The sequence below is a fragment of the Tenrec ecaudatus genome, chromosome 2 (genome assembly GCF_050624435.1).
Source record: "Tenrec ecaudatus isolate mTenEca1 chromosome 2, mTenEca1.hap1, whole genome shotgun sequence".
Classification (NCBI taxonomy): domain Eukaryota; kingdom Metazoa; phylum Chordata; class Mammalia; order Afrosoricida; family Tenrecidae; genus Tenrec; species Tenrec ecaudatus.
This window is the reverse complement of record NC_134531.1, coordinates 98,351,981-98,379,766: the sequence shown is the minus strand read 5'-3', so window position 1 is coordinate 98,379,766 and position 27,786 is coordinate 98,351,981. Positions and strand designations below refer to the sequence as shown.

The following is a 27,786-nucleotide window of genomic DNA, read 5'->3' as shown; positions in this document are numbered from 1 at the left end:
TTCAAGCCTTTAAGTCCCCAGACGCTATATCTCTCAATAGCTGGGCACCATCAGCCTTCTTCACCACCCTTACTTATGCACACCTTCATCTTCAGCGTTTATGTGAGGGAGGTGATCACACAATGATGGTTTTTGTTCTTTGGTGTCTGCTACCTGGTCCCTTCAAGAGGACCATATTTTAAAACTTCTTTTCTCTTTGTTTCAAACGTGTGTATTCTAATTACCAATAATTATTAATGCATATTGAGTGTATACTTGATTAATTTCTGAATGATGATGTTGGTAGAATTCTTGAATTTCTTTATAAGTAGCATTTGTGGTTGGTGCATAAATCTGAATAATAGTTGTATTGGTTAGATTTCCTTGAAGACGCGTAGATATAATTCTATGCAACTGCATTGTACTTCATATTGGATTTTAAAGTGCTCTTTTTCACAACAAAGTCCACACCATTCCCTTTATAGTATTATTCTATAGTATGATTTTCTTATTCAAACTGGCCAGTGCTACTCCATTTCAGCTCACTAGTGTCCAGAATATGTCTTTATAGATTCAAGTTTCCCTCTTTTTAATCACAAACCTATTCATTTTTTCATCAAAGAGATGACCCTAATCAAAGAAACACTTTGAAATGTTGCATGTAAAGTATGTGTGATAGAAATAATAGAATATAAAAAAAAGAAATAATGGATTATAAGAATGAAAAAATAATACAATACAGAGATTTGCTCATCGAACTGAGCTTGTTCATGCTCACCACTAATTCTTGTCTAAATGATAATCGAATGTTTATTCTACTTTTTCATAGGTCTGAGTCCAGGTGCCATTGTTCATAACACATTCCATCACTCATTTCCCCCCTTCTACTGTTCTTGTTGCTGTGCGCTCCTTCCCATCCCATTCCTGGGGTTGGACCAAAGCCCCATCTGTGAAGCGGCAGACAGTCTGAGTTTTTCTGCCATCAGTTGTAGTTTCTTCAAACTTTCCTCCCAGGTCACAAGAAAACTGTTGTTTTCAAAATGCTGCCATCAGTAAAGATGACCCAGTCAGGCTTGGCCATTGCTCCCATTTTTCGAAGAACCATTCCCACTCCCAGTTCCTTCATGTCTTCCTCAAAACTTTTGCTTTCTATCAGGCACCATCTTCCTACGAGCTGCTGAACAGTGGTGAGGACCGGTGGACAAGCAGATAAGGCAGAGGAAAGTCCAGCAGGAGAGCCTCCAGTTCATTTGTGACCACTTCCAATTTTCCTAGATCCATACTCCACACATTCCAAGTTCTTATTATTAGTAAAATTTTTTTTAGCTATTCCTCTTTACCTTGACTAGTGCCCATCAGCAGATAAAGACTGAGCTCCACTCCCAAAAGCTTTACTGACTCATGTCACCATGACTGACTCCACTCAGAGAAATCAGCTCGGTCACACCTGGATTGCCCTTGTATTGGATGGGTTCATTTTCTGGCACCATCTCCAACCTATTGTATCTGCTTTCTCAGTCAAAGCACAGGAGCACTTGTGTGGGTGCAGAACAAAAAGTAAATGAAGCAGTTATTAAATTGAGTTAAAATACTAGTGGTAACACTAACTAATAATACAATCATATTACCTCTTTGGAACTCAGCTTATTCTTTAATAACTGAGAGGAGTTTGGGCTATATAAAGCTTCAGATATGCTTTATTTTAAGATCCCAACTCTAGATTTTCCTGGTTTTAATATCTGTAGAAGAATAAAAAATATTGTAATGAATCCCTGATTTCTTAGTTTCAAATCCTTTGAAAATTGTAGCAATGATAAGGAGAAAGGTTATCTATCATCTGCTTTGATGATATTAGGCAAAAAAAGAGACAGAAATTTTTACTCTGAGAACACATCCAGTTTTAAATTGGAAAATCCTTGGGACAGCCTTTGTCAGCATAAACACAGCTATAATTACTCATTGTCGTGAAGCGCCTGCTATGTAGAGTCCCGGAAGTACAATGCAAATCTCCTCCAGGGGCTTTCCAAGGCTGTACTCTTTATGGAAGATGCCACAGCTTTCTACTGTGGAGTAGCTAGTGAGTTCAAACTTTACAAAGTCTAAATGATTTAAAATACTATAGTCCCTTTTGAGCGACCCGAAATCGTGCAAACAGCTAAGTGTTTCACTCCTAGTGGAAAGATTGGCAGTGAGGACCCATGCAGAGATGCGCCAGAAGACAGGCTTGGCACGTTGCTTTGGAAAGGCCACAGCCTTGAGAGCCCTATAAAGCGGTCTTACCTAGCACACATGCAATCACCATGAATCAGAATCAACTGGACTTCACTTATCAGCAACATAATCCCTATGAACGAAGCAATGATTCAGAAATGGTGGAAACTAAAAGGTAAATAGCATCATTCATGTCTTTTGGAAAACCAAACCAAATATATATTGTTCTGCGGAAGAAGAGAAAAAAGTACTTATTTAATTTTACTACATCTAAAAAAAAAGAAAATTAAATTATTTTTCAAAAAGCAATTTTCAAAGACATCTGTATTATTATTTTGAAAGAGTTCCTTCAAAATACACATTTAGATGTTTTATTTTTTCAGTTAGACAATGGAAGTACATTGATAACATGCACATCTCTTCACTGCCAATATTTTTTTTGAGACTAAACGGATGCTGGGTATATACATGTATCTTTTTCTTTGGATTTAGAAGATTGAATGTATTCATAACTGTGACAATCCATTTGGTTTTTTAGGTTTAATGAGCTAAATAAGACTATCACATTTTTCTGAGACCTACCGAGTTTATTGTTGTTCTAAAAGAGGTCACTTGCAATGCTTGATTTCCGTTACTCTTCAGCTTCCTCTTTCAGTTGTGCTTACTTTTCGGTCCTCCTGGCCCCCTCAAGATAAAATACTTCATTTTATCTTTATAACTTTTGGATTAGTTTGCAGCTTTTCTAGTATTTTTCATGCAAAGTTTAGTCCTGTTATTTCTCTCTTGTTATCTCACATATAGACTTACACCCATGCATTTTCCTCTCTGTTCTTTGGCCATATCTCATTATCTTTGACATATAGCATTATTATATTCACTTCTGAAGACATTGCTAATTTGATTTCCAACGTAGTCCGGTTTATTTCAAAGTGATTCCCGAGGGAAAACAGCTCAGAATATGGGCAGTGTACTGGGGAAGAAGGAAAATTCAAGAGTGGGATTTTACAAGATGGACAGCAGGTTTTCAGTCAATTGGAACTTCCTGAGGAGTCTTCTGCAATGTGTCTTAGAACTACCTACCTTGTGAGGAAGTGGGTTTATACTCACTGCCAGCTACCAACCTTCAGTTGATCAAAGGAGTCTCACTGGTGTTAATCCCTGTGCATTTCAGAATTGAGTAGGCCGAAATATAGAATAGTTTCCTACGAGCATCTCTTCTATTCTACTCCTGCGAGCACCACGGAGAAGTCTCAAGACCTGATGAGAAAGGTATAAGGTCTGACGTAAAGCCAAGTATTTTTAACTGCATGTATATGAATACAATCAAAACTTCGGAGGCACGGGCGGCCCCAGACGCGGCTGCAGTGAGAGAGGGCGCAGAGGGGGCAGACATGGTGTCTGACACAATTTTCTTTTTATGTGAATAATACAAGTAGGTGTGTATTTCTCAATGTCCACAACACATGGATTTATTTTTGTGTTGTCCTTTGCCCTTCATTTCACATTTTTGTCTATCACCCTGTAGGATGAATTTTATATTATTGGCAGATCATTTTGCTTCCAAAATTCAAACTATTCTTAACACCAAGGGATGTTTTCTTGAGAAACATAAGTCTACTAGAAGCAAACACAAAACCAACATTTTATTTGTATGAAGATCTAGTCAGAGGGGACATACCTCATAATGTATTTCTCACAGTGTTCCCAGTTTCATTTGACAGGTTAGATACATAAACCAGTACTCGGAGGGCCACAGAGAAGTATACAAAGGTAATGGGAGAACAGAATTAAAAAATAGCTTGTGGCTCCATATCTGTATGCGTGGCTGTTATGAACGGGCAAACACTTGCTGGCATAGGACGTAGTACAAGCAGACCACAGAGAGGGCAATGCACTCTGCATGTGCAGAGGACGGATGAGTACAACATCAGTCAGTAAGCGAACCAGGTCATTTATTCTACTCATTCAGGGCCTCCAAAGTCCTCCTATCATTTCCAGAAGGGACCTACTGAGTCAAATTGTTTACCCATAATGATACCTAAAATGAATTTAAAACATGTAACTTATTAACGTAAAGAGGATTAATAGAAGCAATTAAGAAAATTAGGGAACGAGAATAATCTGTAGTTTATTATATAGTTCAGCTCATACATGATATTGGCATTAGCTTTCAATGTATCTTTTTTTTTTTTAAACAAAAGGAAAGAAATCTACTGGAGCCCATATGGGAAACCCTTCGGGGGCCCAGCATACCCTACTGTGTAGGCATGCCCAGCAAAGAGTCATACCATTCACTGTACCCCCAAGTCCCAGAGGGACTCAATGTATCTTTTTTAGAGAATTAGCAAAAGCCTTAGCCAGGTGAGGCCTCTTCTATTCCAATCTGTACCCAATTGGTTTAGACTACTTTGCTCTTGGGCTAGTTAATGGGTTCCAAATTTTTGTGCTCTGAATTAGCTGTTTCTTTGTATTGGTGTCTTTTTGTGGAGTTCAATAGCTAGAGAGTGCATAAAATTTGAATATAGTACAATAGTTTTATCAGCTGTATTTTTTTTTTGTTTTTAAAATCATTTTATTATGGACTCATACAACTCTTATTACAATCCATACATACATCAATTGTGTACAGCACATTTGTACATTCATTGCTCTCATTTTTCAAAACATTTGCTCTCCACTTAAGCCCCTGACATCAGCTCCTCAGTTTTCTCCTCCCTCCCCACTCCCCCTCCTTCATGAACCCTTAATAATTTATAAATTATTATTTTGTCATATCTTGCATTGTCCAAGGTCTCCCTTCACCCACTTTTCTGTTGCCTGTCACCCAGGGAGGAGGTTATATATAGATCCTTGTAATCAGTTCCCTCTTTCTACCCCACCTTCCCTGCACCTTCCCAGTATTGCCACTCTCCTGACTGGTCCTGAAGGGATCATCCACACTGGATTCCCTGTGTTTCCAGTTTTTGTGTACAAGTGTACATCCTCTGGTCTAGCCAGATTTGTAAGGTAGAATTGGGATCATGATAGTGGGGTGGGGGGGAAGGAAGCATTTGGGAACTAGAGGAAAGTTGTATGTTTCATCGTTGCTACGCTGCACATTGACTGGCTCATATCATCCCTGAGACACTTCCATAAGGGGATGTCCAATTGCCTAAAGACGGGATTTGGGTCTCCACTCCACATTTCCCCTCATTCACAATGATATGATTTTTTTTCCTGATGATACGTGATACCTGATCACTTCGACACCTTGTGATCACAAAGGCTGGTGTGCTTCTTCCATGTGGGCTTTGCAGCTTCTGAGCTAGATGGCCGCTTGTTTACCTTCAAGCCTTTAAGACCCCAGATACTTAATATTTTGATAGCCAGGTATCATCAGCTTTCTTCACCACATTTGCTTATGCACCCATCTTGTCTTCAGTGATGTTGGGAAGGTGAGCATTATGGAATACCAGTTTAATAGTACAAAGTATTCTTGCATTGAGGGAGTACTTGAGTAGAGGCCCAATGTTCATCTGCTACCTTAGTACTAAATCTATACATACATGCACATAGATCTATTTCCCCAGCCTCATATATAAATATTTTTACATATGTACATGCCTTTATTCAGACCTCTATAAATGCCCTTTACCTCCTAGCTCTTTCCTCTATTTCCTTTGACTTTCTTCTTGTCCCACTATCATGTTCAGCCTTCATTAGGGTTTCAGTACTTCCTCTCGCTTACATTACCCTTGGTTACACCCTACCAGGTCTCCTACACCCTCCTCACCACCAATTTGGATCATTTGTTGTTCCCTTGTCCCTGGGTTTGTTAACACCACTACCTTTCCCCCCCATCTCTCCCTCTCCCATGTCCCCCCAGAACTGTTGGTCCCATTGTTTTCTCCTTCAGATTATTCATCCAGCCTCTTTTATTTAGACAGACCTGTGGAGATAATAACATGCACAAAAACAAGACAGAGCAAAACCAAGCAACAAAATAAAACAGAGCAAAAGCAACAAATCAATGACAAAAACAAACAAACAAACAAACAAAAAACCCACAACAACAAGAAAGAAAAGCTTTTAGTTAGTTCAAGGACTGTTTGTTGGCCTTTAGGAGTGTTTTCCAGTCGTGTCTCGTGGGGCGCCAAGCCCTGGCCCCAAAGTCTATTTTTGGCATTCCCTGCAGACTTTTATATATGGAAAATCCCAAAAGCTCCACAAGGGGAGTACTGGAAGCAATAGAGGAATTTGGCAGAGTGGCAGGATACAAGATCAACAAACAGAAATCCATCGGACTGTTATACACATTGGATAAGACCACAGAAGAGGAGATAAAAAAAGTTGGTACCTTTCACAATAGCCAAGAAAAAATTGAAATATTTAGGGATATACCTGACTATAAGAACTAAAGATCTGCATGAGGAAAACTACAGAACACTATTACAAGAAACCAAGAGTGACCTCCACAAATGGAAGAATGTCTCATGCTTGTGGATTGGAAGACTCAATGTAGTAAAGATGTCAGTTCTGTCTAAGACTCTATATAAGTTTAATGCAATACCAATACAATTACCCTCATATTTCTTCAAATAAATGGAAAAACCTGATCACCAACTTCATATGGAGAGGGAAAAAGCCCAGAATAAGCAGAGAACACCTCAAGAAGGACACCGTGGGAGGGTTTGCTTTACCTGACTTTAGCACATCCACAGTTGTCTAAACCACATGATATTGGTACAATGACAGATACTCAGACCAATGGAAAAGAACTGAAAACCCAGAAATGAAATCATCAGCATACAGACAACTGATCTTTGATAAAGGCCCCCAAAATATCCAATGGGAAGCAGATGCCCTCTTTAACAAGTTGTGCTGGAAAACATGAATATCTACCTACAGAAAAATGAAGCAAGACCCTTATCTCACTCCATGCACAAGAATAAACTCAAGGTGGATCACAGACCTTGAAGTTAAACCCCAAACTATTAGGGTCAGCAATGAAGGAATTGGGACCAACTTGAGAAATTTGGCACAGGGAATACATAGGCTATCAGAAAAAAAAGGAAGGACACAAACACAGAGGATACACAAATTGACAAATGGGATATATTGAAGATAAAACAATTATGTACATTGATAGAATTCACCAAGAGGGTAATAAGAGAGTCCACGGACTGGGAAAACATATTTAGCAATGACACATCAGACAAAGACCTTATTACTAAATCTACAATACTCTGCTAGGTTCCCAAAAGAAAAAAAAAACTAACTGCCCACTGAGGAGGTAGGCAAAGGACCTGAACAGAAGTTTCACAGGGGCAGAAATCTGAATGACCAAGAAACATATGAAAAATGTTCCCGATCTTTAGCCATAAGAAAAATGCAAATTAAAACAACAATGAGGTACCACCTGAAACCCTCAAAGGTAGCCCAATTCAAAAAATCAGAAAGCAACAAGTGTTGAAAAGGCTGTGGGGAGACAGGAACTCTCATCCACTGCTGGTGGGCCTGTAAGTATGTACAGCCACTATGGAAATCAATCTGGCAATATCTAAAACAGATGGAAGTAGAGTTACCATATGACCCAGCAATCCCCCTACTGGGCATATACCCAGAAGAGACAAGGATCAAACCAAGGCCAGACGTCTGTGCTCCAATATTCATTGTGGCATAGTTCACAATCTCAAGGAGTTGGAAACAAACCAAATTTCCATCAACTGATGAGTGGATTAAAAAACTGTGGTACATACATACAATGGAGTTCTACGCATTGCAAGAAAGCAGTGATGAACGCATGAAGCACATCGCTGCATGGGAAGAACTGGATGAAATCATGCTAAGCGAAGTAAGCCAAGCACAAAATGACAAATATAACATGAGTCTGCTGAGGTAAGCTTTTTTTTTTTTTTAAAGCAAAGTAGCATAGGGAAAATGCTACTGTATACAAACATTCCCAGGGTAAGGACCAGGTAGTATGGCAGGGGCCAGACCAAATCCACGAATACTTATGATAGCCAACTAAAAAGAAGGGGGGGGGATAAAAACAGAAAAAAAGAAATGAGTGGCGGGGGTAGAGGCCACTAACCTACCAAAGGGAAGGGAATTGTTTATATCTCCACAAGGAAAGAGGGACCTGACTTCAACCCACTGCTCCAAGATGTGAATGCAACATGCCGGCATGGAGAAGAGAACCAGTGGAGAGGTCTGAGGGTCACTCCAATCCCAACTATATGGACAACTTGCCTCCCCCATCCCCCAAAAGAATTTATTTCAGAGTATAGCGCTGAATTTGCAGCTCCGGAAGAGGGACATGTCTGATCAGAGCACACGGGAGCAAATGAAGGGGGAGGAAGAGATAGCGGAGCTCATCCTGGCCCATCAAGCCTTGAGGACAATATTCCCCCTCAGAACAGCCAATTCACAGGAAGACCAGATGGCTGGCCCCACTATGATTCACGAAATCCTTTACTGCCCCATAGCCCAACAGAGGACAACACTGGAGATACAGTGTGGGAATTCTGCCTGATCTGATCCCACCACACCGAGGCAAAACACTAAGGGCATGGAACAGTATATCAGCTATATTTCTAAGAAGCCTTTGCTAGCCCCCAGCAGAATTAATAAAATATGCCCCAAGTTACTTATACCCGGAAAAAGCGCTTCTCCCTTTGTTTCGTGGTTCTATCGCTCTACATTTCTGTTCTTTTCATTTGAGCAGTGTCCTATTGCCATTTTTAGTGTGTTGAGTCAGTGGAAACAATTTTTTTTAATCTTTTGCTTTTTGGAATGTGAGACATCAAGTTAAAAAGGCTTTCTGCATTTGGGAAAATATGTACTTGGCGATTCTATGTATCATAAGAGGATGTACCTTCTGACTCAGCATTATTTTATTTCATGTGCTTAATGTCTTACCATTTCACACCCATTGACACACAGTGACATGTTGTTTAAGAGACATTGTCAGTTTCTAGAGAGTTGTCATCGCCAGTCGGAAGACTGCTCTGGTGGTAGCAAAGAGGTGGCACAGAGAAAGGCCGGAGGCGGGAGAGTCAGATAGCAGTTATCCTCCAGTCACGCGAGAGCTGCTGATGGTGCCCAAGATATTCTAAGAGAAGACAGGAGAAAAGAATAAATCCAAGAGCTATTCAGAGTGTAAGATTTGCAGATTTGGGAACACGGGTGATTTTGGGGAAAATAACTCTGGGAATATTTTCTATTACTTGAAACAAGTTAATTCACCTACAGAGGCTCTTTCATCATTCAGTTTAAAATGTAAATCATGTCAGTGATTCTGGGAGTTGCTTACATTTTAGAATTTTAAATGAGAAGAAAAATAGACACTTGAAGGTATGCATAATGGAGAATAGATTTTTACAAATAAGATATAGCAAACCAAAGTGATCCCTTGTAGGCTTACTATTTTCGTCTGGACATGGGAGGAGGTGGTGTGATGAGGGAGGTTTATTTAGAGAGGCGGATACTCATCAGTTTGTTCAAAGTCAGTGAGACTTACCCGAAACTACATAACGGGGAGAGCAGACCAGTTAGCCTTGACTAGATTCTGACTCCTGGTGACTCGCTGTGTGTTAGAGTAGAATTGAACTCTGTGAAGTTCTCAATGGTGGGTGTTTGGGAAATAGATCCCCAGCCTTTCTTGTGAGGCCCCTCTGGACGGACATATGCGTTCAAGGTTCCCATGAGCAGCAGAGTGAGTGAGTGGTTTACATCAGCCAGGCAGGCCTCAGAACGGCACGATCGTGCAGTGCTGCGAGTACAGAGACGTTGACTGCTTAGGGACAGCAGCCAAGTCTTTCTTAGCATTCTCATTTACATACTAATGGTGAGTGATGAAAGGTAACTTTTCCAGAATAAGAAAACATTTTCCTATCTACCAAGACAAAAGAATTGAGAAACGGGGGTGTTAGGATTTCGTGTTGAATGGCCACTGAAACTGCTATGAATTAATATGATCTTTTCCCGTTGCAATACTACAAGGGAGGTTAAAGGGATGCTCAGGAAAGAATGCTGTGGGTTAGATTTTGGGCTGGTAACTACAAGATCAGAAGTTCAAGCCCAGCAGTCAATTCAAAGGAGAAAGTTGAGGTTGTTTGCTCCTGTAACTATGTACAGTTTTTGAAACACTGTATAGATTTCTGAGAGTCAGATTTGATATGCTGGCAGTGGGTTTTAAAAGAATCATATTTCACATTCCAAAAGACACTGATGTATGTCCCATGTTTTCTAGTATTATGCCTCTTTTCTAGGCACCCTATTAGGCCTGTGGGATAGCCTCCAGGCCAATAGTTGAAACCCACCAGCGATTCCAGGAGAGAAAGACGAATCATTTGCCCCCATCAAGATACACAGTCTCAGAAATCCTGTATAGGGTGCTGTGAGTTGGAATCAACTCATGGCGCTGTGTTGTTTTTTTAATGAGTCAGAAATGATTGGACAGAAGTGGATTTGAGATGCCTGCACCATTTTCTCACAACTGAAGTCTATAGAGAAAAGTTACACTAGGTTTCATAATAAACGCTACACAGAAAAAAAGGAAATAAAGTGAACTACCCGGAAGAGATCTGCTCCTCATCACGAAGATGCTCAAAGAGATGAAATCATCTTGAAATGGTGCCATTTTCTTGGAAAAAACACTACTTAATGTATATTGCCTTTTTTGGTGCAGAATATGTATGTTCTGGGTGGAAATTGAATGCTAACTGGCATGTCTAACTCAATACGAGACCATCTCCACAAAACTGATTCACACAGTTTCAAAATCCCGGTGTTTTTCATTTTCAGTCACAAAAAGCCATCAAATTTGTGTTTGTGATTTTTCATCTTGCAATTAAATGTGCGATGACCCTCAGAGGCAATGCAGCCATAAGATTACTTTCTCTAATAAGTGCCTTAGGATCCCTGCACGCCCGTAACTTTGGCTTTGGAGAGATTTTTGTACTAGAAGTTGTCAGAGCCTGGGGTAAGAAGACAATTGTTTTTAATATGGCAGAGAGGACATTTTCTGGTGAAGAGCACTCTAGACATTGAGAACTGAAGCAACTCTCTGGTTCCACAGGAAAAATGATCTTTTCTTTGGCCAACATCTGGCTAATTTAAAATATATACTTAAAAAAAAACAAAACAAAAAATTTACTTTTGGTTCTAAACTCTCCAAGTCTGTAATTACTTTACTTTTCTTCTGAGTTTTTTGTGTGTGATTCTACTATCCTAGTGACCCTAGTACACATAGATAAATAAATTCTACCTGCATTACTAAATCTCCTCTCTATGGAAATATTCAATTTACCATGTAATTTGTTAAAAAACAAAGCATCACCCTAAAAATCCTTGTTACTCTACATATGGTTTCCTCTGAGTTAAGACAAAAGAACTACCAATTTTGAAAATATTATCGAGGCTTTCTTTCCTACATGTGTCACAAAGCCTGTCCCCACGCCACTGACTGTCATCCTCACGAGGAAAATTAGACATTCTTTTTAAAAAGTAACGGTGAATTTACCTCTTCTCCTTCTGTTCCTCTTTATCCTGTTTAGGCAAGTCAGTCTTAACACCACGAGGTGGGGCGGAGCAGGGTAGGGTCCTTCACGGGAGCAGGATGGAGGTGGGAGCGGGCTCAGAGCAACGTGAGGGGCATGGTGTGTGGGGTGAGCACTTGCGTGACAGGTCGCACAATGTAGCTGTCAGCAATCGTCAAAAAGGACATGCAACATGAGGTCAGCATGGCCCCAGATAGTGAGGTCTAATCAGGAAAAGCAGGACAGCACACGTGGAAGTAGAGCAGGGTAGGCTAAGGGTAAGGACTTCCATGTGGGTGGGATGGTGGCCATTTGATGAACAAGTGTTTACACCAATCAAATAAATATATTATAAATTACATGAAGAATGTTTCTCATTTTACATCTTCACTAATGTGTAGTCTTTGCAAATATGGATAGAAGAGAACGTAAGATCTATATTCCTTGTCCTTCCTCACCTAAAAATTATAGTAACGATGAATTTGAAATTAAATATGTTTTAAAAATATCCCATGAAGCAAAATTCCATGGAAGACAGAACAGTCCGGGCTATTAAGACAAATGTAAGTCTTTAAGAGGATGATACCTTAGTCACTGTGGCAGTTGTATTTTATGTCAACTTGAATTTGTGTGACTGTGTCGGGGCAGTGGAAGCCTGATGTCACCTCCCTGAGGGTGTGGCTTTTTGTATAAAGTGAGAGACACTGGAAACTACTCCCTCTTGCTATTTGCCATTGTCCTTCCTGGGACTGGCTGTCTGGCTCCAACGTGCACCTCTTGACCCCGAGAGGTGTCAGCACCCTGCCATGTTTCCGTTGACCTTGGATCCATGTGACCTGCACCCAGTGGCCCGTGCTCTCCCTCCTTCTCACTTCAATTTTTGGTGTCATTGCCTGCAGTTCTCTGCATCTGAAGAGAGCCCTGGCTAACAGCAGACCTACGGATTTGAGTTGGACTGGCCAGGTGCTCTCTAGATGTAAAGTTGCTTCTTGATATAAATTTCTTTCTCATACATAGATCAACATCACTGGTTTTGTTTCTTTAGACCAACCAATCTGACAAAGTAATGTTTATAATGTTATGATAACTACAATTTCTGAATAGAGCTAGTCCGGTTCTATATACAGCTGCCTCATTTTTGTGTAGACTGCACACAATATTGCTTCATTGAATGTCCATAAAATTATATCATTTTTTATACAATTGTTTTTAGTTTTGGTCAGCATGGTTTAGAATTGTTATTATAAAAGTTAACCAAAAAATCTCCAAGAGTATTTGTACACTGTGATTTCTGATGATACACATGTAAAACAAATCAACTAATTAAAAAATATGTCACCAACATATATTTATAAAACATTTTGGTTTACCTGAAACTATTTAGATTCTTAGTTTTATATTATGGAATATAAAACCAATTCCTTATATATTACATTTTATTTATTGGATACTGATCATTTGCTAGATGGTATGTGACTAGGTAGTTGGTATTTTCAATGCTTGTATGAAGTTTACATGCCCACCTCTCAAAGAAACCACACATTTTCCTCTTTATTATAAAATTAATTATCATATAAATTAATTTAGTGAAATAACTAAATTAGTTGAACTAGAAGATTCTCAGTCTCATAGGCAAAGATCAGTGATCACTATTGATTGGTTGAAAATTGTGAAGTCATTTTTGAACATCACCTAATTTTAATTTTTAGTGTTCTATTCTAGAGGTCAGAGAAATTAGCTTTGAAGAATGATGTTATTATCTTGCTTACTTGCTGGAATTCTGAGAAAGATAAGAATATATTGATCTAGAAGAGGATGGTTGCTTTATTTGAATAGAATAGGAATTTAACTTCCTGTATTTTTATTGTATCATTTTTACTGTCTGCTTTCCATGCTTTGATACGAAGATTCTAAAAGTTTATCTAATTCCTATTCCCATGTTATCTTCCTACAGTAACTTTTTAAATCTTAACCATGGCAGCATCAGCAGAGGATCTTTAGAGGTTTTACAACTACTGCTGCCAGGAGAGACAAAAGATCCCTAAGCTCAGATTCAGGGAAAGTCTGGGTTACCATTAAAGTATTAGATAGTTAGTTTATTGTGCTAACCTGTCCTATAAACACATGTGGGGTTAATTGAAGGGCGGAGGGATAACTGGCTTTCTGATGGTCAGACTAGGGTGCAGCTACCTTAGTCAGTTCCCTGCTTCAGTTGGCAAGGCTCACTTCCTGCAAGATATCCCTGAGGAGAAGCCACATGGACCTATCCCAATGCAGCCTGGGTGCTGGAGCAACCGTGTGGAGACCCCTACCAGCCCTGAGATGCTTACACATTCACTGACTCGGCTTTCCTCCTGCAGTCGGCATCATAGTGTGTGTTTGTGAGATGGAGGAGGACTTTGTGGATTGGTGTCAGGCATATGGACTAATGTTGGACTTGTGGGCTTGAACAGCACTGGGTTTGGATGTTTTCTTGATATGCACTGAACCTTTATATAAAACTCTCTCTTACACACGCGTTTCTGTGGATTTGCTTCTCTAAAATACCAATACTAACACAAAGTACATGCTCAGTTATCATGCAGTCCTTTAGCAAATGAAAAACCTGCTCTTATATCAAGGCTGAGCAAGGAGAGTCCCCAGTGTTGTCACATAACCCAATATTGTCATAGCTAAAGCAGAGAGGCATAAGTTCTTTCATGCACTAACAATGTCACACACATGAGTTGGACAAGGTTCTGCCCTCAGGAAACTTAATGTCTGGTAGTAAAAATGGAGTATAAATAAAAACCAAGCAAGCATAAAGTAGATATTTTGATAAGTGAGGTGAAAAGTGACAAAGAAGAGAGCTACAGATGGATAGAACATATTAACAATAAAAAGGATAAAGGATAAATCTCAAGAATGTGCTCTGGATGGTAGCTGGAGTAAGGAGTGTTTCCTTGGGAACAGGCTATCAGTTCCTTACAGGGAAGGTGGAAGAAGGTTCACTGCAAGAAAGCAGGGAAGTAGCACACAGCGCAGTGGGGCAAATGTGCTCTGTTTACTCCATGTTGACATGGAAGTGTTGAAGAGCCTTTCTTAACGTAGTTGAGATAGTTAGTTTATTGTGCCAGCCTGGCCGATAAACACATGTGGGATTAATTGAAGGGCGGAGAGATAAATGGCTCGGCGAGCCTCGCCTTTCTTGTCTCATGCTCTTTGATCATCAGACCAGTGTGTGGCGGCCTTGCTTGTTCTGTGCCTCAATTTGCAAGTTACACTACCTGTGGGGCACCTAACCTGTGAACTGTGTCGTTGTAATTTGAGGTCCCTTTAAGACTTGCCTCACCAGAGAATTGGAACGTACATCTCTGGAGTTGGGGACTGACAGTTGGTGACATGGCTGACGGTTGGTGACCTGCCTTGCTGTTTGCTGCCTGTGCTGGGATAGCCTAACTCTCTCTACAGAGGACTACCTGGTGGTCCTCAAGACTTGAAGGACTGCCAGTGTCTAACAATTCTCTCATGGGAGTGAGTTGCACTGAGCCATTTGTACTGCTTTATAATTTAACTGTTCACTATCTGTATATAATTTAACAGTTCATTTCTTGTGTTAATGATCTATCTTAATAAATATATATATATATGTATATATATATAATTATCAGCAATCTGGTTCTGTCTCTCTAGAGAACCCTAACATAGTAGTCCTTATTCTATGTGAACATTTAAAAATGTATAAGTCACTGTTATTTGTAACTCTCAGTTGCCTACCATCTTGTCAGAGGCCTTCCTCTTTATCAGTCCCCCTCTACTTTGTTAAGCATGATGTCCTTTGACAGGGATGAATCTTTCTTGCCAACAGGTCCAAAGTTTGTAATACTAAGTCTCACCATCCTTGCCTCTAAGGAGCACGCTGGATGGATTCCTTCTAACATAGACTTGTTTGTCCTTTTGGCATTACGTGGTATTTTCAATATGCTTCTCCAGCACCACAATTCAAATTTATCCATTTTTCTTCAGTCTTGCTTATTAAATGTCCAACTTTCACATGCATATGGATTGTAATAAGAGCTGTAAGAGCGTCTGATAAAATGATTTATTTAAAAAAACCCAAAAAACATAAAACACCATGACTTGGGCCAGGTGCTCCTTAGTCCTCATAGTAACAACCTTTCCTTTCAACAGTCTAACGAGATCTGGTGCAGCAGATTTCCCTAGTGCAAAGCATCTTTCCATCTCTTGGCTGCTGCTTCCATATACATTGACTGTGGATCCAAGCAACACAAAATCCTTGATATCAATCTTTTCTCCATTTATCATTATATCACCTATTGGTCCATTTGTGAGGATTTACAGAGTTGTAATCTGTACTGAAATCCTTGCTCTTTAAGGCCTCATCACTTTCAGCTAGCAAGGCTGTGTCATTTGCATATGGAAGGTTGTTGATAAGGCTTCCTCCAATCCTGATGCCAAATTCTTCATTTAATCCACATTTTCTGATTATTTAGTGAACAACTGAGTATATTAACAGTTTGTAACACCCAGGGATTCCTTGCGTATTCAAGTTTCTCATTTACCCATGTTTAGCTGAGGGTAAATATATTAGGCTGGATTGTCTAAAGAAACAAATCCAGTGATACTCATATATGTATAAGGAAGAACTTTACATCAAGAAGTATTTATATTTATAAAGAAGGTGCCCCAGCCCAGTCCAACTCAAGTCCACACGTCTGATGCTGGTCTCTAAGTCCCTTGTCAGACTCACAGTTAGTGACTCAGTACGGTGATCTGAGAAGCCAAACATCACAGGCTGGAGAGTGCAGGGTGAAATGGGTCCGAAGGTAAGTGGAAGCATGGCAGGGCACTGACAGTGCTCAGGATCGGCATAGCCCCCCCCCCCCCCCCGATAGCCCCCCTGGGGCCACCGCTGGAAGCAGACAGGGCTTCTCAGTAGAGTCCCAGCAAGGAGGAGGCAAAGAGGCAGAGAAATAGGCAGAACCCAGAGTCCCTCGCTCTCACACAAAGGGCCACAACCTCCAGGAGATGTCATCCAGCCACCACTTGATTGACAAATTTGACTCCACTCCTACCAAGGATTGTCGAGTTGACCTAAAATTATACAACAACCACAGTAAAATAATGGGAAAAAAGAATATTAATATTCCTCTCTGAGGAAATTCAGTTCAATTTTTTTTATATCAGGAAGCATTTGGACAAAGAAAAAGAAAGGCTGTAAGAATAAAAGGCCCCCCAGAAAGGAAAGATTCCACAGTCATATTAATTATAGCGGAGAGGCTCCTAGGGGTGAGTGAGGAAGAAGAAGACCATACGTGGTGGCCAGTTACCCTTTTGGATATCATTTATAGTGTGCTTACATTTTAATAGGAACATTTTTCTTCTTAAGTGCAAAGGTACACATATTTACTAATCCAATAGGAATTTTTAGTCTAAGCAAAATGATAAATGGGGTGTTGAAACTACAAAGGAACACAATCGTTACAATTTTTATCTAAAACTTACCATTGAAGTGTACATTCTTCTACACTCAATGCAACATTAAGGACAGAAATGAGCTGTTTTGTTTGTCTGCAATACCAGCTAGGAAGTTGGAGCTTTAAAGAAAAGGAAGTAATAGACTTTCAGTTGAATTTTTACTGTTAGAGAATAGCCCAATAGAATGTTTCCTGTATTTTAAGCACAAAGAACGGAGGTTTAACTGCATTATAAACTATTTAATCAACATACTCACGAAATAACAAGCATCCTTTTCTTTTATTCTTCTAACGGTAATTTGTCAGGGAGTCAGTGGAAACAAAAGAAAACCATTTTGAGACGAAGTAGGAACCAGTAAGTTAATATTTTTAGAGAAGTACAAAAAGACAATTATAAATAAAATCAGGGCTCTTTCTTCCTTTTTGCATTTGTTCTCAGAGGGAGGACGTGCTCCAGACATGAGATGGGCTCTTTTGTGAGATCTTCAACAGACTCTAAAGGGATACATAGGGCAATGGTGCTAATCCTCCCACGGCTCAACCTAAAGCCAGTGAATTAGAGGCAGCAAAGAAGAAGTTCATTCAGATGATCAGGTATTCAGAGTCTGATTCTGGCCTAAGCAGATGGCACAGAGGGGAGAAACTGAGGCCTGAATCTCTTTCTAAGTCACCTCAGGATGGAAACGGCAAAAGAAAATTCTCTTTCTGTGATTACTAAAGCAGAAGCAGGTAGAGTTCTTCTATGTCACAATCTCCATCGAGTTTTTTTTCATGTTCAATGGGTAATGTGCCGAAGTCGTAACAAGGTTTATGAGAGACTCATATGCGTGCAAATCCAATCATCGTGCTCAGGAACCAGAAGAGGAGCCGTTAGAAGTTTTGTATAGCAGATTCTTATAGAGTCACGCGAGACAATGTAAGAGCAAAATCCATATAATACACCAATCCTTGTCTTTGTTCCTATGAATTTTCATTATTGAGCTAGGATACAATATAATTAAAAGCTCAAGTTCTACTGCAAGGTCTTTCTAGAGTTGGGTACATCTACCGATGACTCCATTCAGCATCCACGTACCTTACTTCTGTGACTAGCATCCTGGTGACCACAGGAGAACAGCCCCTTACCTTCATTCAAAGGGGTCTATGCTGCTACTGGCTCCAGGTTTAGCCATTTAATGCACGATCTTGCACAAACCACAAGAATTCTTTCAGTCTGTGACCTAATTACAATAAGGGGGTGCAGTGAGGCTTTCTCTGGGCTGCTGAAGAAGAGACTATTTTGTTTTCCTGCTGGTCTTGGGGAAGCGTGGCTGTATGGCTGGTGCTACCGGAGACGCCCTGATATCACAAGGGGGACCGGAAGCTACCCAAAGACAGCTGCTAAGGTCATCGCATGTCGATGGCATGGTTTCACTTGCTTGGTAAGTTCCTTCCGAAGCCAGCTGTGGCCTACCTACCAGACTTTTGAGTTGCGGAAACTCATAAATTCTCTTTCTTCTTTATCTGATTTTGGCTGGGATTTTTCCATTTGCCAAAGAATGAGGACTAAAATATATGTAACTATATCCCCATTTCAGACCAGTCACTTCTTATTCTGAGATGTGGGTCAATCACTTGGCTTGTCTAACGAAATCTCCTCGTGACTGGTATCTGTATTCGAGCATTCCTTAGGCGCTAAAGCCCAAACCTACTGCCATCCAGCCGATGCCACTTTGCAGTTATCCTAGAGGACAGAGGACTATTCCTTAAGGTTTCCAAGACTGTAAATCTTCATGGAAGCAGACAAGAACAACTATCCATTGATTTTGCACACCTTGCCCCTGGCCCCATACCCACAGTTATCATGAGAGTCAACAACACTGACTGAGGGTTTTGGTGTACCCAGCACACTCGTAATCACCCTACATATCGTCTTTCTCTTTGGAATATTTCATTGTATTTTAGGTGATATTTTACACAGTGAATTAGGTTCCCATTCAGCAATGCATATACACATTGTTCTGTGCGTTAGTGTTAACCCCTGCAATATGTCCGCACTCTCACCGTTTCTTGCCTCACTGGCTCCATTTCCAGCTGTCCAGTTTCTCTGCTTCTCTTTGCTTTTTTTGCCAAACATTGACCATTTGATCTGAAACTGTTGTTTATCTACCAGAGAACATTCCTCACAAATGTTATTGTTTTTTTTTTATATTTCCATTTTGTGTTTTTTAAAAAACATTTTATTAGGGGCTCATACAACTCTTATCACAGTCCATACATATACATACATCAATTGTATAAAGCACATCTGTACATTCTTTGCCCTAATCATTTTCTTTGTTTTTTCTCCTCTTTTCTTTTTTTACATTTTATTAGGGGCTCATAAAACTCTTATCACAATCCATACATATACATATATCAATTGTATAAAGCACATCTGCATATTCCCTGCCCCAATCATTCTCAGAGCATTTGCTCTCCACTTAAGCCCTTTGGATCAGGTCCTCTTTCAAATGTTATTGTTTTTAATCTTATAGACAATGCATTAATTTCCTGAAAGGTGGCCATTGGGAGTGTCTACAGTTCCAGGTTTAACTGATATTTTAACTGATATTTTAACTGATATTTAATGCCATAGAACACTCTTAGTTCCTTTAGTTTCTATTATCTAGTAAATCTGTTTTTTATAGTTTTATGGACTTGAGTTTTGTTCTATATTTTTCCCTCTCTAATCAGGACCTTCGATTGTGTCTCCAGTCCGAACTGTTGGTGTTGGCAGCCAGGTACTTCTGGTTCTTCTGCTCTTAGGCTTAGAATCTAATTATATCTTGATTTCTTTATTTGTAAAGCAAGCTCTATTTAAATGACATGTCTGATAACTCTGTGTGTGTGTGTGTGTGTGTGTGTGGATATTGAGTGAGATTGTGCATATCAAGTGCCTAGGTCTGCGCCACCCTCACAATTGTTTCTAGGCTTCAATAGAAGCCACTGTGTTCGTCCATCTCCATAAGGGCCTTCCTCTTGTCCACCGCCTTTCAATTTACAACACAGTATGATCCTTCTCCAGAGACTTGTCACTTCTGACAGCATGTCCAAAGTGCTTGGGGCAAAGTCTCTCCATCCTGGCCTCTCAGGAGAACTCTGGCCATGCTTCTTCCAAGATAGTTTTGTCTGCCCTTTTATCAGCCCATGTCCTTTCCATACTCGTCACCAGCTCCACAATTCCAATGCATCAGTTCTTCTTCAATCTTCCTTATTCACTGTCCAACTTTCACATGCATGTGTGGCAATTGAAGACACCACGGCTCGAGTCAGGTGCTCCTTCATGCTCAAAGTAACGTCCTTTCTTTTCGACACTCTAAAGAAATCTTGTGCCATAGATTTACCCAATGCAACATGTCTTTTGGAGCCAAGCAAGACAAAATCATTGACACGTTCAATCTTCACTCAAGTGTTTAGACCGTACTAAATCTCAGTAATAGCACTGCGATAGTATGAACACATCTGTCTCGGCAGAAGTAAAGCTAGAATGGTACTTAGAAGCAAGCACGGGGTTTATGCTCCTGTGGACATGTGATCAGGAGGGACCAGTCCCTGGAGAAGGATATTGTGTTTGGCAAACAGAGAGTCAGTGGAAAAGAGGAAGACTCAATGAGATGGTTTGACACAGTAACTGCAGCAATGGGCTTAAACATGGCAATGATTATTCACATGGTGCAAATCAGGCATTGCTTCATTCTCTTGTACACACGAGTCATAGGTGACTTGATGTTAACTAACAATTAAGAATTATGCAAAATAATAACTTTGATCGCAACTCAAATCTTGTTAATTTATGACAAAAGAGTATCTGCAAAGAACTGTAGAACCCGAATGTCCTTTGCCAATGTTACACAGCTTTGAATGTTGCTCAAATGTCATCCTACTTCATGTGTCTTTCCTTTTCTCGCCTTATTACATTTGACGGAAAGTCTTGAATCCCTTAGGCTGTTTCATTACTTCTCAGCTCACCCCAATTTGATGTGCTGCTGATCTTAGTGAAGTCTGTGGCAACAGAGAAATGTACTAACAGAAATAATTTTGAGAAATAATGAGATTTTTACCCCTTACACAATATCATTAGAGATAGGCAAATAAAAAATGGTTATACTAGATTCAGAGTTCACAAATCAGGCTTTCTTCAGAAAAGATGAAAATCACCCCATCCCTGCCAACAGGAAGCTACTACACGAATGAAAAGAAGTCAGGGGTAGAGGTGGTCTCCACCCAGAGCTTGGCCTTGCACCCTTTTCCCTCTCTGACACATTGCTCTCACTCTCAACTCACTGTCTCTGAGTCGATTATGAATCATAGAGACCCTATAGAACAGGGCAAAACTGCCCCTCTGAGTTTCCTGAGACTGTACCTCTTTTACAGGAGTAGAAAGCCTCGCCTTTCTCCTACGGCAGGTGGTTTAGAACAGTGGGCCTTGTGGTTTGCAGCCCATGGCGTTACCACTATGCCACCAGGGCTGCTTTGACATTGCTGTGTGATACAAATAGTTACCACACTTGGCTGCTAACTGGAAGATGTGATAGAGAAATTTATATTTGAAAGAGAAATCATTGAAACCCATGTGGAGTTTAGTTTGATCCTCACACCCATGGGGTTGCCATGCATCAGAGTCAACTTGTTGGCACCTGTTTCTGTTGCCCTCTGCTCATTCCTAAGAAGCCATGTTTGTCATTTGCCGACACTGAGCATCGAGCATTCACAACCCCTGGAGCTTCTCTCTTGCACCCACTGCTTTCTCTTCATCTCTTTGTCAACGTCTTAGGTCAGGTTCCATCGGCTTCTTACCAGAGACTTCTAAGCACCTCTCAGATACCCAGCCCCAGTCGGTTTCACTTCCTTTCATCTGTCCTCCCTTCCCCTGTTTCTTTTTTGGCATGCTGCTTTCAAAATGATGCTTCCTAAAGAATAATTCTCATGACATCAGTCCCCATCCAATGGTCCATATTATCTTTGACAGGGGTCCCTAAATTTGAGATTTCAGGTAACATACAACTACATTAGGGAGCCCAGTACAGAGTTGCTTGCAGTTATTTTGTCAAGTGAGAACATTAGTATTCCCACTAAAACGATTATCTACACTTACCATTTCATGAAAGACGTGACATTTGATTCTAAATATACAAAAGATATAAAATCAGAATAAAGAAAACTATTTCAATCAAATACATTTTGTTTCATGTAAAAAAGCGTGAAGTTTACAAGTGGTTCTTTTTTTACATTTAGATTTATCTGCCACTGACTTTTGGAAACCATTGGTCTACAAAATAAAGAGTATAACACTTGATACCAAATCCATTTGGCACAAAAATAACTTTGTTCATGGAGGTAAAGGCAATTTTCTAGAAAGAATTAAAAAATTTCTTCTGTAGGTTATGCTCATTCTCTGTTTTATGACAGGTATAGATCCCTTGACATAAACCTCTGTCTCTATCCCTCTCCATCTTCTACTTCTCCTATCTCACATGCCTCCCAACTTCCCATAATGAATATCCTGCCATTCATAACTAATCGCTCATTTTGTTATCCGCTCTGTAACGCCGCAAACTTTTAAGCCTTTTGTATTCTACTTGCCATGTATTATAGTATCATTACTTATGCACAATTTACTTTATGGGTAAGAAATCTATTTTTTATCTTGTAATATGTTTATGAGAGTACCTTACATAAAGCAAGTGCAAACTAATTATTGGTGGTATGGGAATTATGGGTTTTATGGGCAATAAACTTTTCAGAAGATATAAAAATAAGATCACTGGTAGAATATCTTTCAGTATCAACTGTTTAGAGACTGAAGGCATTTCATATCCAAAGGAAGGAGGAGAAGGGAGACACCTGTTCCCCATCATAAATGGATGTGCAGTTGAATAGTGGTCCTTCAAATCCCGGCATCGTGTGGTTGTTTTTGTCTGGTTGATTCTAAATAGTGTGAATTGCTGTTAAATGAAGGAGCCCATGAGGAAGGCAGGTCACCAAGTTTGTTTTAACTGACTTGTAGACTGATATTCCTATGGAGCACTGCTTGCTGATTAGGAGCAATGCCAAAGTGAGTGTAGAAGGTTGACAGGAAGACAAACAGAAGTCAAGCCATGTGGAATGGGATTAAAACAGAACAAAACACGAAAACCTGTTCTGGCAATTCATTTGTTTCTAGCATGTTTATTCTGAAAGGAAAGGTGCCTTTTCAGTTCAACTTGGAAAGGATTAACCAATTAGAGGTGTGTGAATGATTTTTCTCCCATAAATATAATATTCTTCATCTTTTTGCTCTAGTTTATGAGTGTAATGGGATAAGGAAGTATGTGACTAATCAAACGGAGTGTCCCCAAAGGAAATAGATTTAGATAGAAGACTATTTCTTCTCAGGCACAAAAATGTCTATCTTTCTAAATATCTGTCTTTTTAGAACTGGAAGCTTGATAGAGTAGCAAAAAAGCTTATCTATCTATGTGTCATCAGTCAATCAATCACTCTCTCTAGCGTCTATGTGTATATGCTCATTCCCGTGGACTGCATGTGAAGTGTGCAAAGTACTGCAAAGCGGTAGCTTTAAAGAATATAAATTGATTTTCTTATATCTTTGGAGAGTAAAAATCCAAACTAAGATCTTGGCTGTGTTGATTCCTTCTAGTGAGAGATGGTAGATAAGTAGCTTGATAGATAGAGCTGTGGATTCCATTGCATCTCCCATAAAGATGTGTTGGTTTTATCCTCTGTGCTTGTACATATGACCCTGTTTAGACACAGGGATTACACAAATGAAAACCACCATTTGGTGTTCCTTCCCTGCTATTGATGCGTATTCCTCTACTGTCTCAGGATGTCTTTCTTTGTCTCTTCACTCCTGATTCGAGGGATTTACTTTCTGCCAAGGATTGTGAGCCATACTAATGTAATTGTTTGTCATACAGTGATGGCTTGTGAGTGGCTGTGATGCTGGATACTAGGCTACTATTATTTCAAACACCAGCTGTGTCAATCTTGGTGAACAGGTGTCAGTGGAGCTTCCAGTCTAAGACAGTAGGAATAATGACCTGGCTTGCTACTTCTAATACAATTAGAAGTAGTGCTAATCTTTTGAATAACAACAGAACAACAATCTGATAGAGTGCTGGAGGAAGATGAGTCAGGTTGGAAGGCCCTCCACATATGACCAGGGAAGAGTTGTCTCTTCATATTACAACCCTGAGACGAACATTCCCTTTTCTACCTCACCTTGCCCCTTCACCCTTACCTCCACCCCCATTTACTCTGTGCCAACCCCTCTGCTTTCTGAGTCTTCTCTTATTGAAGCATTCCATCCCAAGAGTTTTTGGGAAAAAAAGTGTTCTCGCAGTATGCTTTAGATCTGCGAGCATGCAGAGTCATATACCAGTATCTGTCAACTCACCTCAGTCTCAAGGGTTATCAAGAGGAGCTATAATGATACGACCCACTGTTCTACCTAAGTACACTGTATATTGATCACCTAAGAGGTTTATATAAGTCTTAGACTCTCACAGGACATCTGGGAGAATATGACTTACCAACTGGACCTCTGTTGATGGACAGAAATGGGTTAGAAGGGCGAGAATGGCAGGAAGGAATCGGAGGCTATAAGGCACTCAGGTGCTCTAATTCACGGTGCAAATGGTATTTTGGTCAAGAGACCACATGCTGCTTTGTATCTGCACCGACAATGAAATCCCTTTTGTTTCTTTTGCTCATAGTGTCTGATTTATTTCAGTTGGATAATAAATTGGACAAGGACTCACAGGTTTAGGCAACAACAAAAATAGTCAATATTAATAATAAGATGAAGCAAAACTTTCAGGATGTTCATTGGCCAACCACTAGTAAAAATCCATATATGTGCCATCCTAAATAGAAGTGACCCAATAGAATATGGAGAAAGTTCTAGTAAAAATCCATATATGTGCCATCCTAAATAGAAGTGACCCAATAGAATATGGAGAAAGTTCTAGTAAAAATCCATATATGTGCCATCCTAAATAGAAGTGACCCAATAGAATATGGAGAAAGTTCTAGTAAAAATCCATATATGTGCCATCCTAAATAGAAGTGACCCAATAGAATATGGAGAAAGTTCTAGTAAAAATCCATATATGTGCCATCCTAAATAGAAGTGACCCAATAGAATATGGAGAAAGTTCTAGTAAAAATCCATATATGTGCCATCCTAAATAGAAGTGACCCAATAGAATATGGAGAAAGTTCTAGTAAAAATCCATATATGTGCCATCCTAAATAGAAGTGACCCAATAGAATATGGAGAAAGTTCTAGTAAAAATCCATATATGTGCCATCCTAAATAGAAGTGACCCAATAGAATATGGAGAAAGTTCTAGTAAAAATCCATATATGTGCCATCCTAAATAGAAGTGACCCAATAGAATATGGAGAAAGTTCTAGTAAAAATCCATATATGTGCCATCCTAAATAGAAGTGACCCAATAGAATATGGAGAAAGTTCTAGTAAAAATCCATATATGTGCCATCCTAAATAGAAGTGACCCAATAGAATATGGAGAAAGTTCTAGTAAAAATCCATATATGTGCCATCCTAAATAGAAGTGACCCAATAGAATATGGAGAAAGTTCTAGTAAAAATCCATATATGTGCCATCCTAAATAGAAGTGACCCAATAGAATATGGAGAAAGTTCTAGTAAAAATCCATATATGTGCCATCCTAAATAGAAGTGACCCAATAGAATATGGAGAAAGTTCTAGTAAAAATCCATATATGTGCCATCCTAAATAGAAGTGACCCAATAGAATATGGAGAAAGTTCTAGTAAAAATCCATATATGTGCCATCCTAAATAGAAGTGACCCAATAGAATATGGAGAAAGTTCTAGTAAAAATCCATATATGTGCCATCCTAAATAGAAGTGACCCAATAGAATATGGAGAAAGTTCTAGTAAAAATCCATATATGTGCCATCCTAAATAGAAGTGACCCAATAGAATATGGAGAAAGTTCTAGTAAAAATCCATATATGTGCCATCCTAAATAGAAGTGACCCAATAGAATATGGAGAAAGTTCTAGTAAAAATCCATATATGTGCCATCCTAAATAGAAGTGACCCAATAGAATATGGAGAAAGTTCTAGTAAAAATCCATATATGTGCCATCCTAAATAGAAGTGACCCAATAGAATATGGAGAAAGTTCTAGTAAAAATTTGCTGAAGATGACTCACAATATAAGTTGTAATAATACACCAACAGGGAATTGTCAGAAATTCAAGCTGGATTGAAAAGAGGATGGGGTATAACTGATTTCAAATGAAGTTTGAAAACGTCCCTGTATTTTATTGATTATGCAAAGGTTTTCTACTGTATAGATCGTAACATGCTGAAGAATGAGAATTTCAGAAGACTTAATTGTGTTCATGCAGAACCTGGACGTGGACCAAGAGGGAGTTGTTTGATAGCACAGGGATGTACTGAATGGTATAAAGTAAGTAAAAGCATGTGACAGGGTTGCATCTTTTCACCAAATCCATTCAATCTGGATATGGAGTAAATAACCTGAGAAGCTGGGATGTGTGAAGAAGAATGTAGCATCAGGACTGGAGATGACACCACTTTGCTTGTTGAAAGCCAAGAGGACTTGATGAGCACTTACTAATGAAAATCCAAGACTATAGACTTCAGTATGGTTTTTAGCTCAGTGTAAAGAAAAACTAAATCTTTACAACTGTATCAATAAGTAACAACATAATAAATGGAGAAAAATTTGAAGTCAAGAATTTCATTTTACTTGGATTCACATCAATGCTCTTGAAAGCAAGAGTCAAGAAGTCAAATCCTGTATCACACTGGATCAATTCGCTGCACAAAATTTCCTCAAGCGTTAAGCTCTAAGGTGCCTGACCCAAGTCAAGGTATTTGTAACCACCTTACATGTAGGTGACAGCTGTACCGTGAAAATGGAAATCTAGAGAAGAAGCTTCAGGATTCATTGAGTCATTTGAATTATGATATTGGTAGAGTATTGAACATGTCATGTCCTGCTAGAAGAACAAACAAATATGCGTTGGAGAGAGTACAGCCCCAATATCCTTAGAAAAAAAGGAGGTTTCATATATTTTAGACATGGTATCAAGACGGATCAGTCTAGAGAAGAGCCGATGAAAATAAGGAAGATACTCAGTGAGATGGATTGCTTTAGGGACTGCAATAATGGGCTCAAACATAGCAGTGATTCTGATGATGGCACAGAGACATGCGGTGTTTTGTTCTGTTGTACATCATGAGTCACTGTGAGTTAGAGCTGACATGATGGTACCTAAGAACAACAATAATCAAGTACTTTGAAGTCTTCTCTAATTGTAACAACAAATGTGTGTTTATATGTGTGTGTGTGTGTGTGTGTGAGAGAGAGAGAGAGAGAGAGAGAGAGAGAGAGAGAGAGAGAGAGAGAGAGAGAGAGAGAGAGAGAGAGAGAGAGAGAGACTCACAATGTTATTAGTTTGTAGTTTCTGGAACTAATGAAATCAAGATCAATAGGAATACCATTGGCTGATATCAGGCTGCAGACACAGATGAATCCTAGGTTAG

The 27,786-nt window shown here is 39.5% G+C and overlaps 2 pseudogenes; both read right to left on the bottom strand.

Annotated features, from left to right (window-relative positions):
* Positions 1-789: 789 nt before the first annotated feature.
* On the bottom strand, positions 790-1,469 carry LOC142440042 (fatty acid-binding protein 5 pseudogene; annotated as a pseudogene).
* A 16,491-nt stretch (positions 1,470-17,960) lies between these two features.
* LOC142441681 (small nucleolar RNA U13) lies at positions 17,961-18,055 on the bottom strand (annotated as a pseudogene).
* Between the last annotated feature and the right edge of the window lie 9,731 nt (positions 18,056-27,786).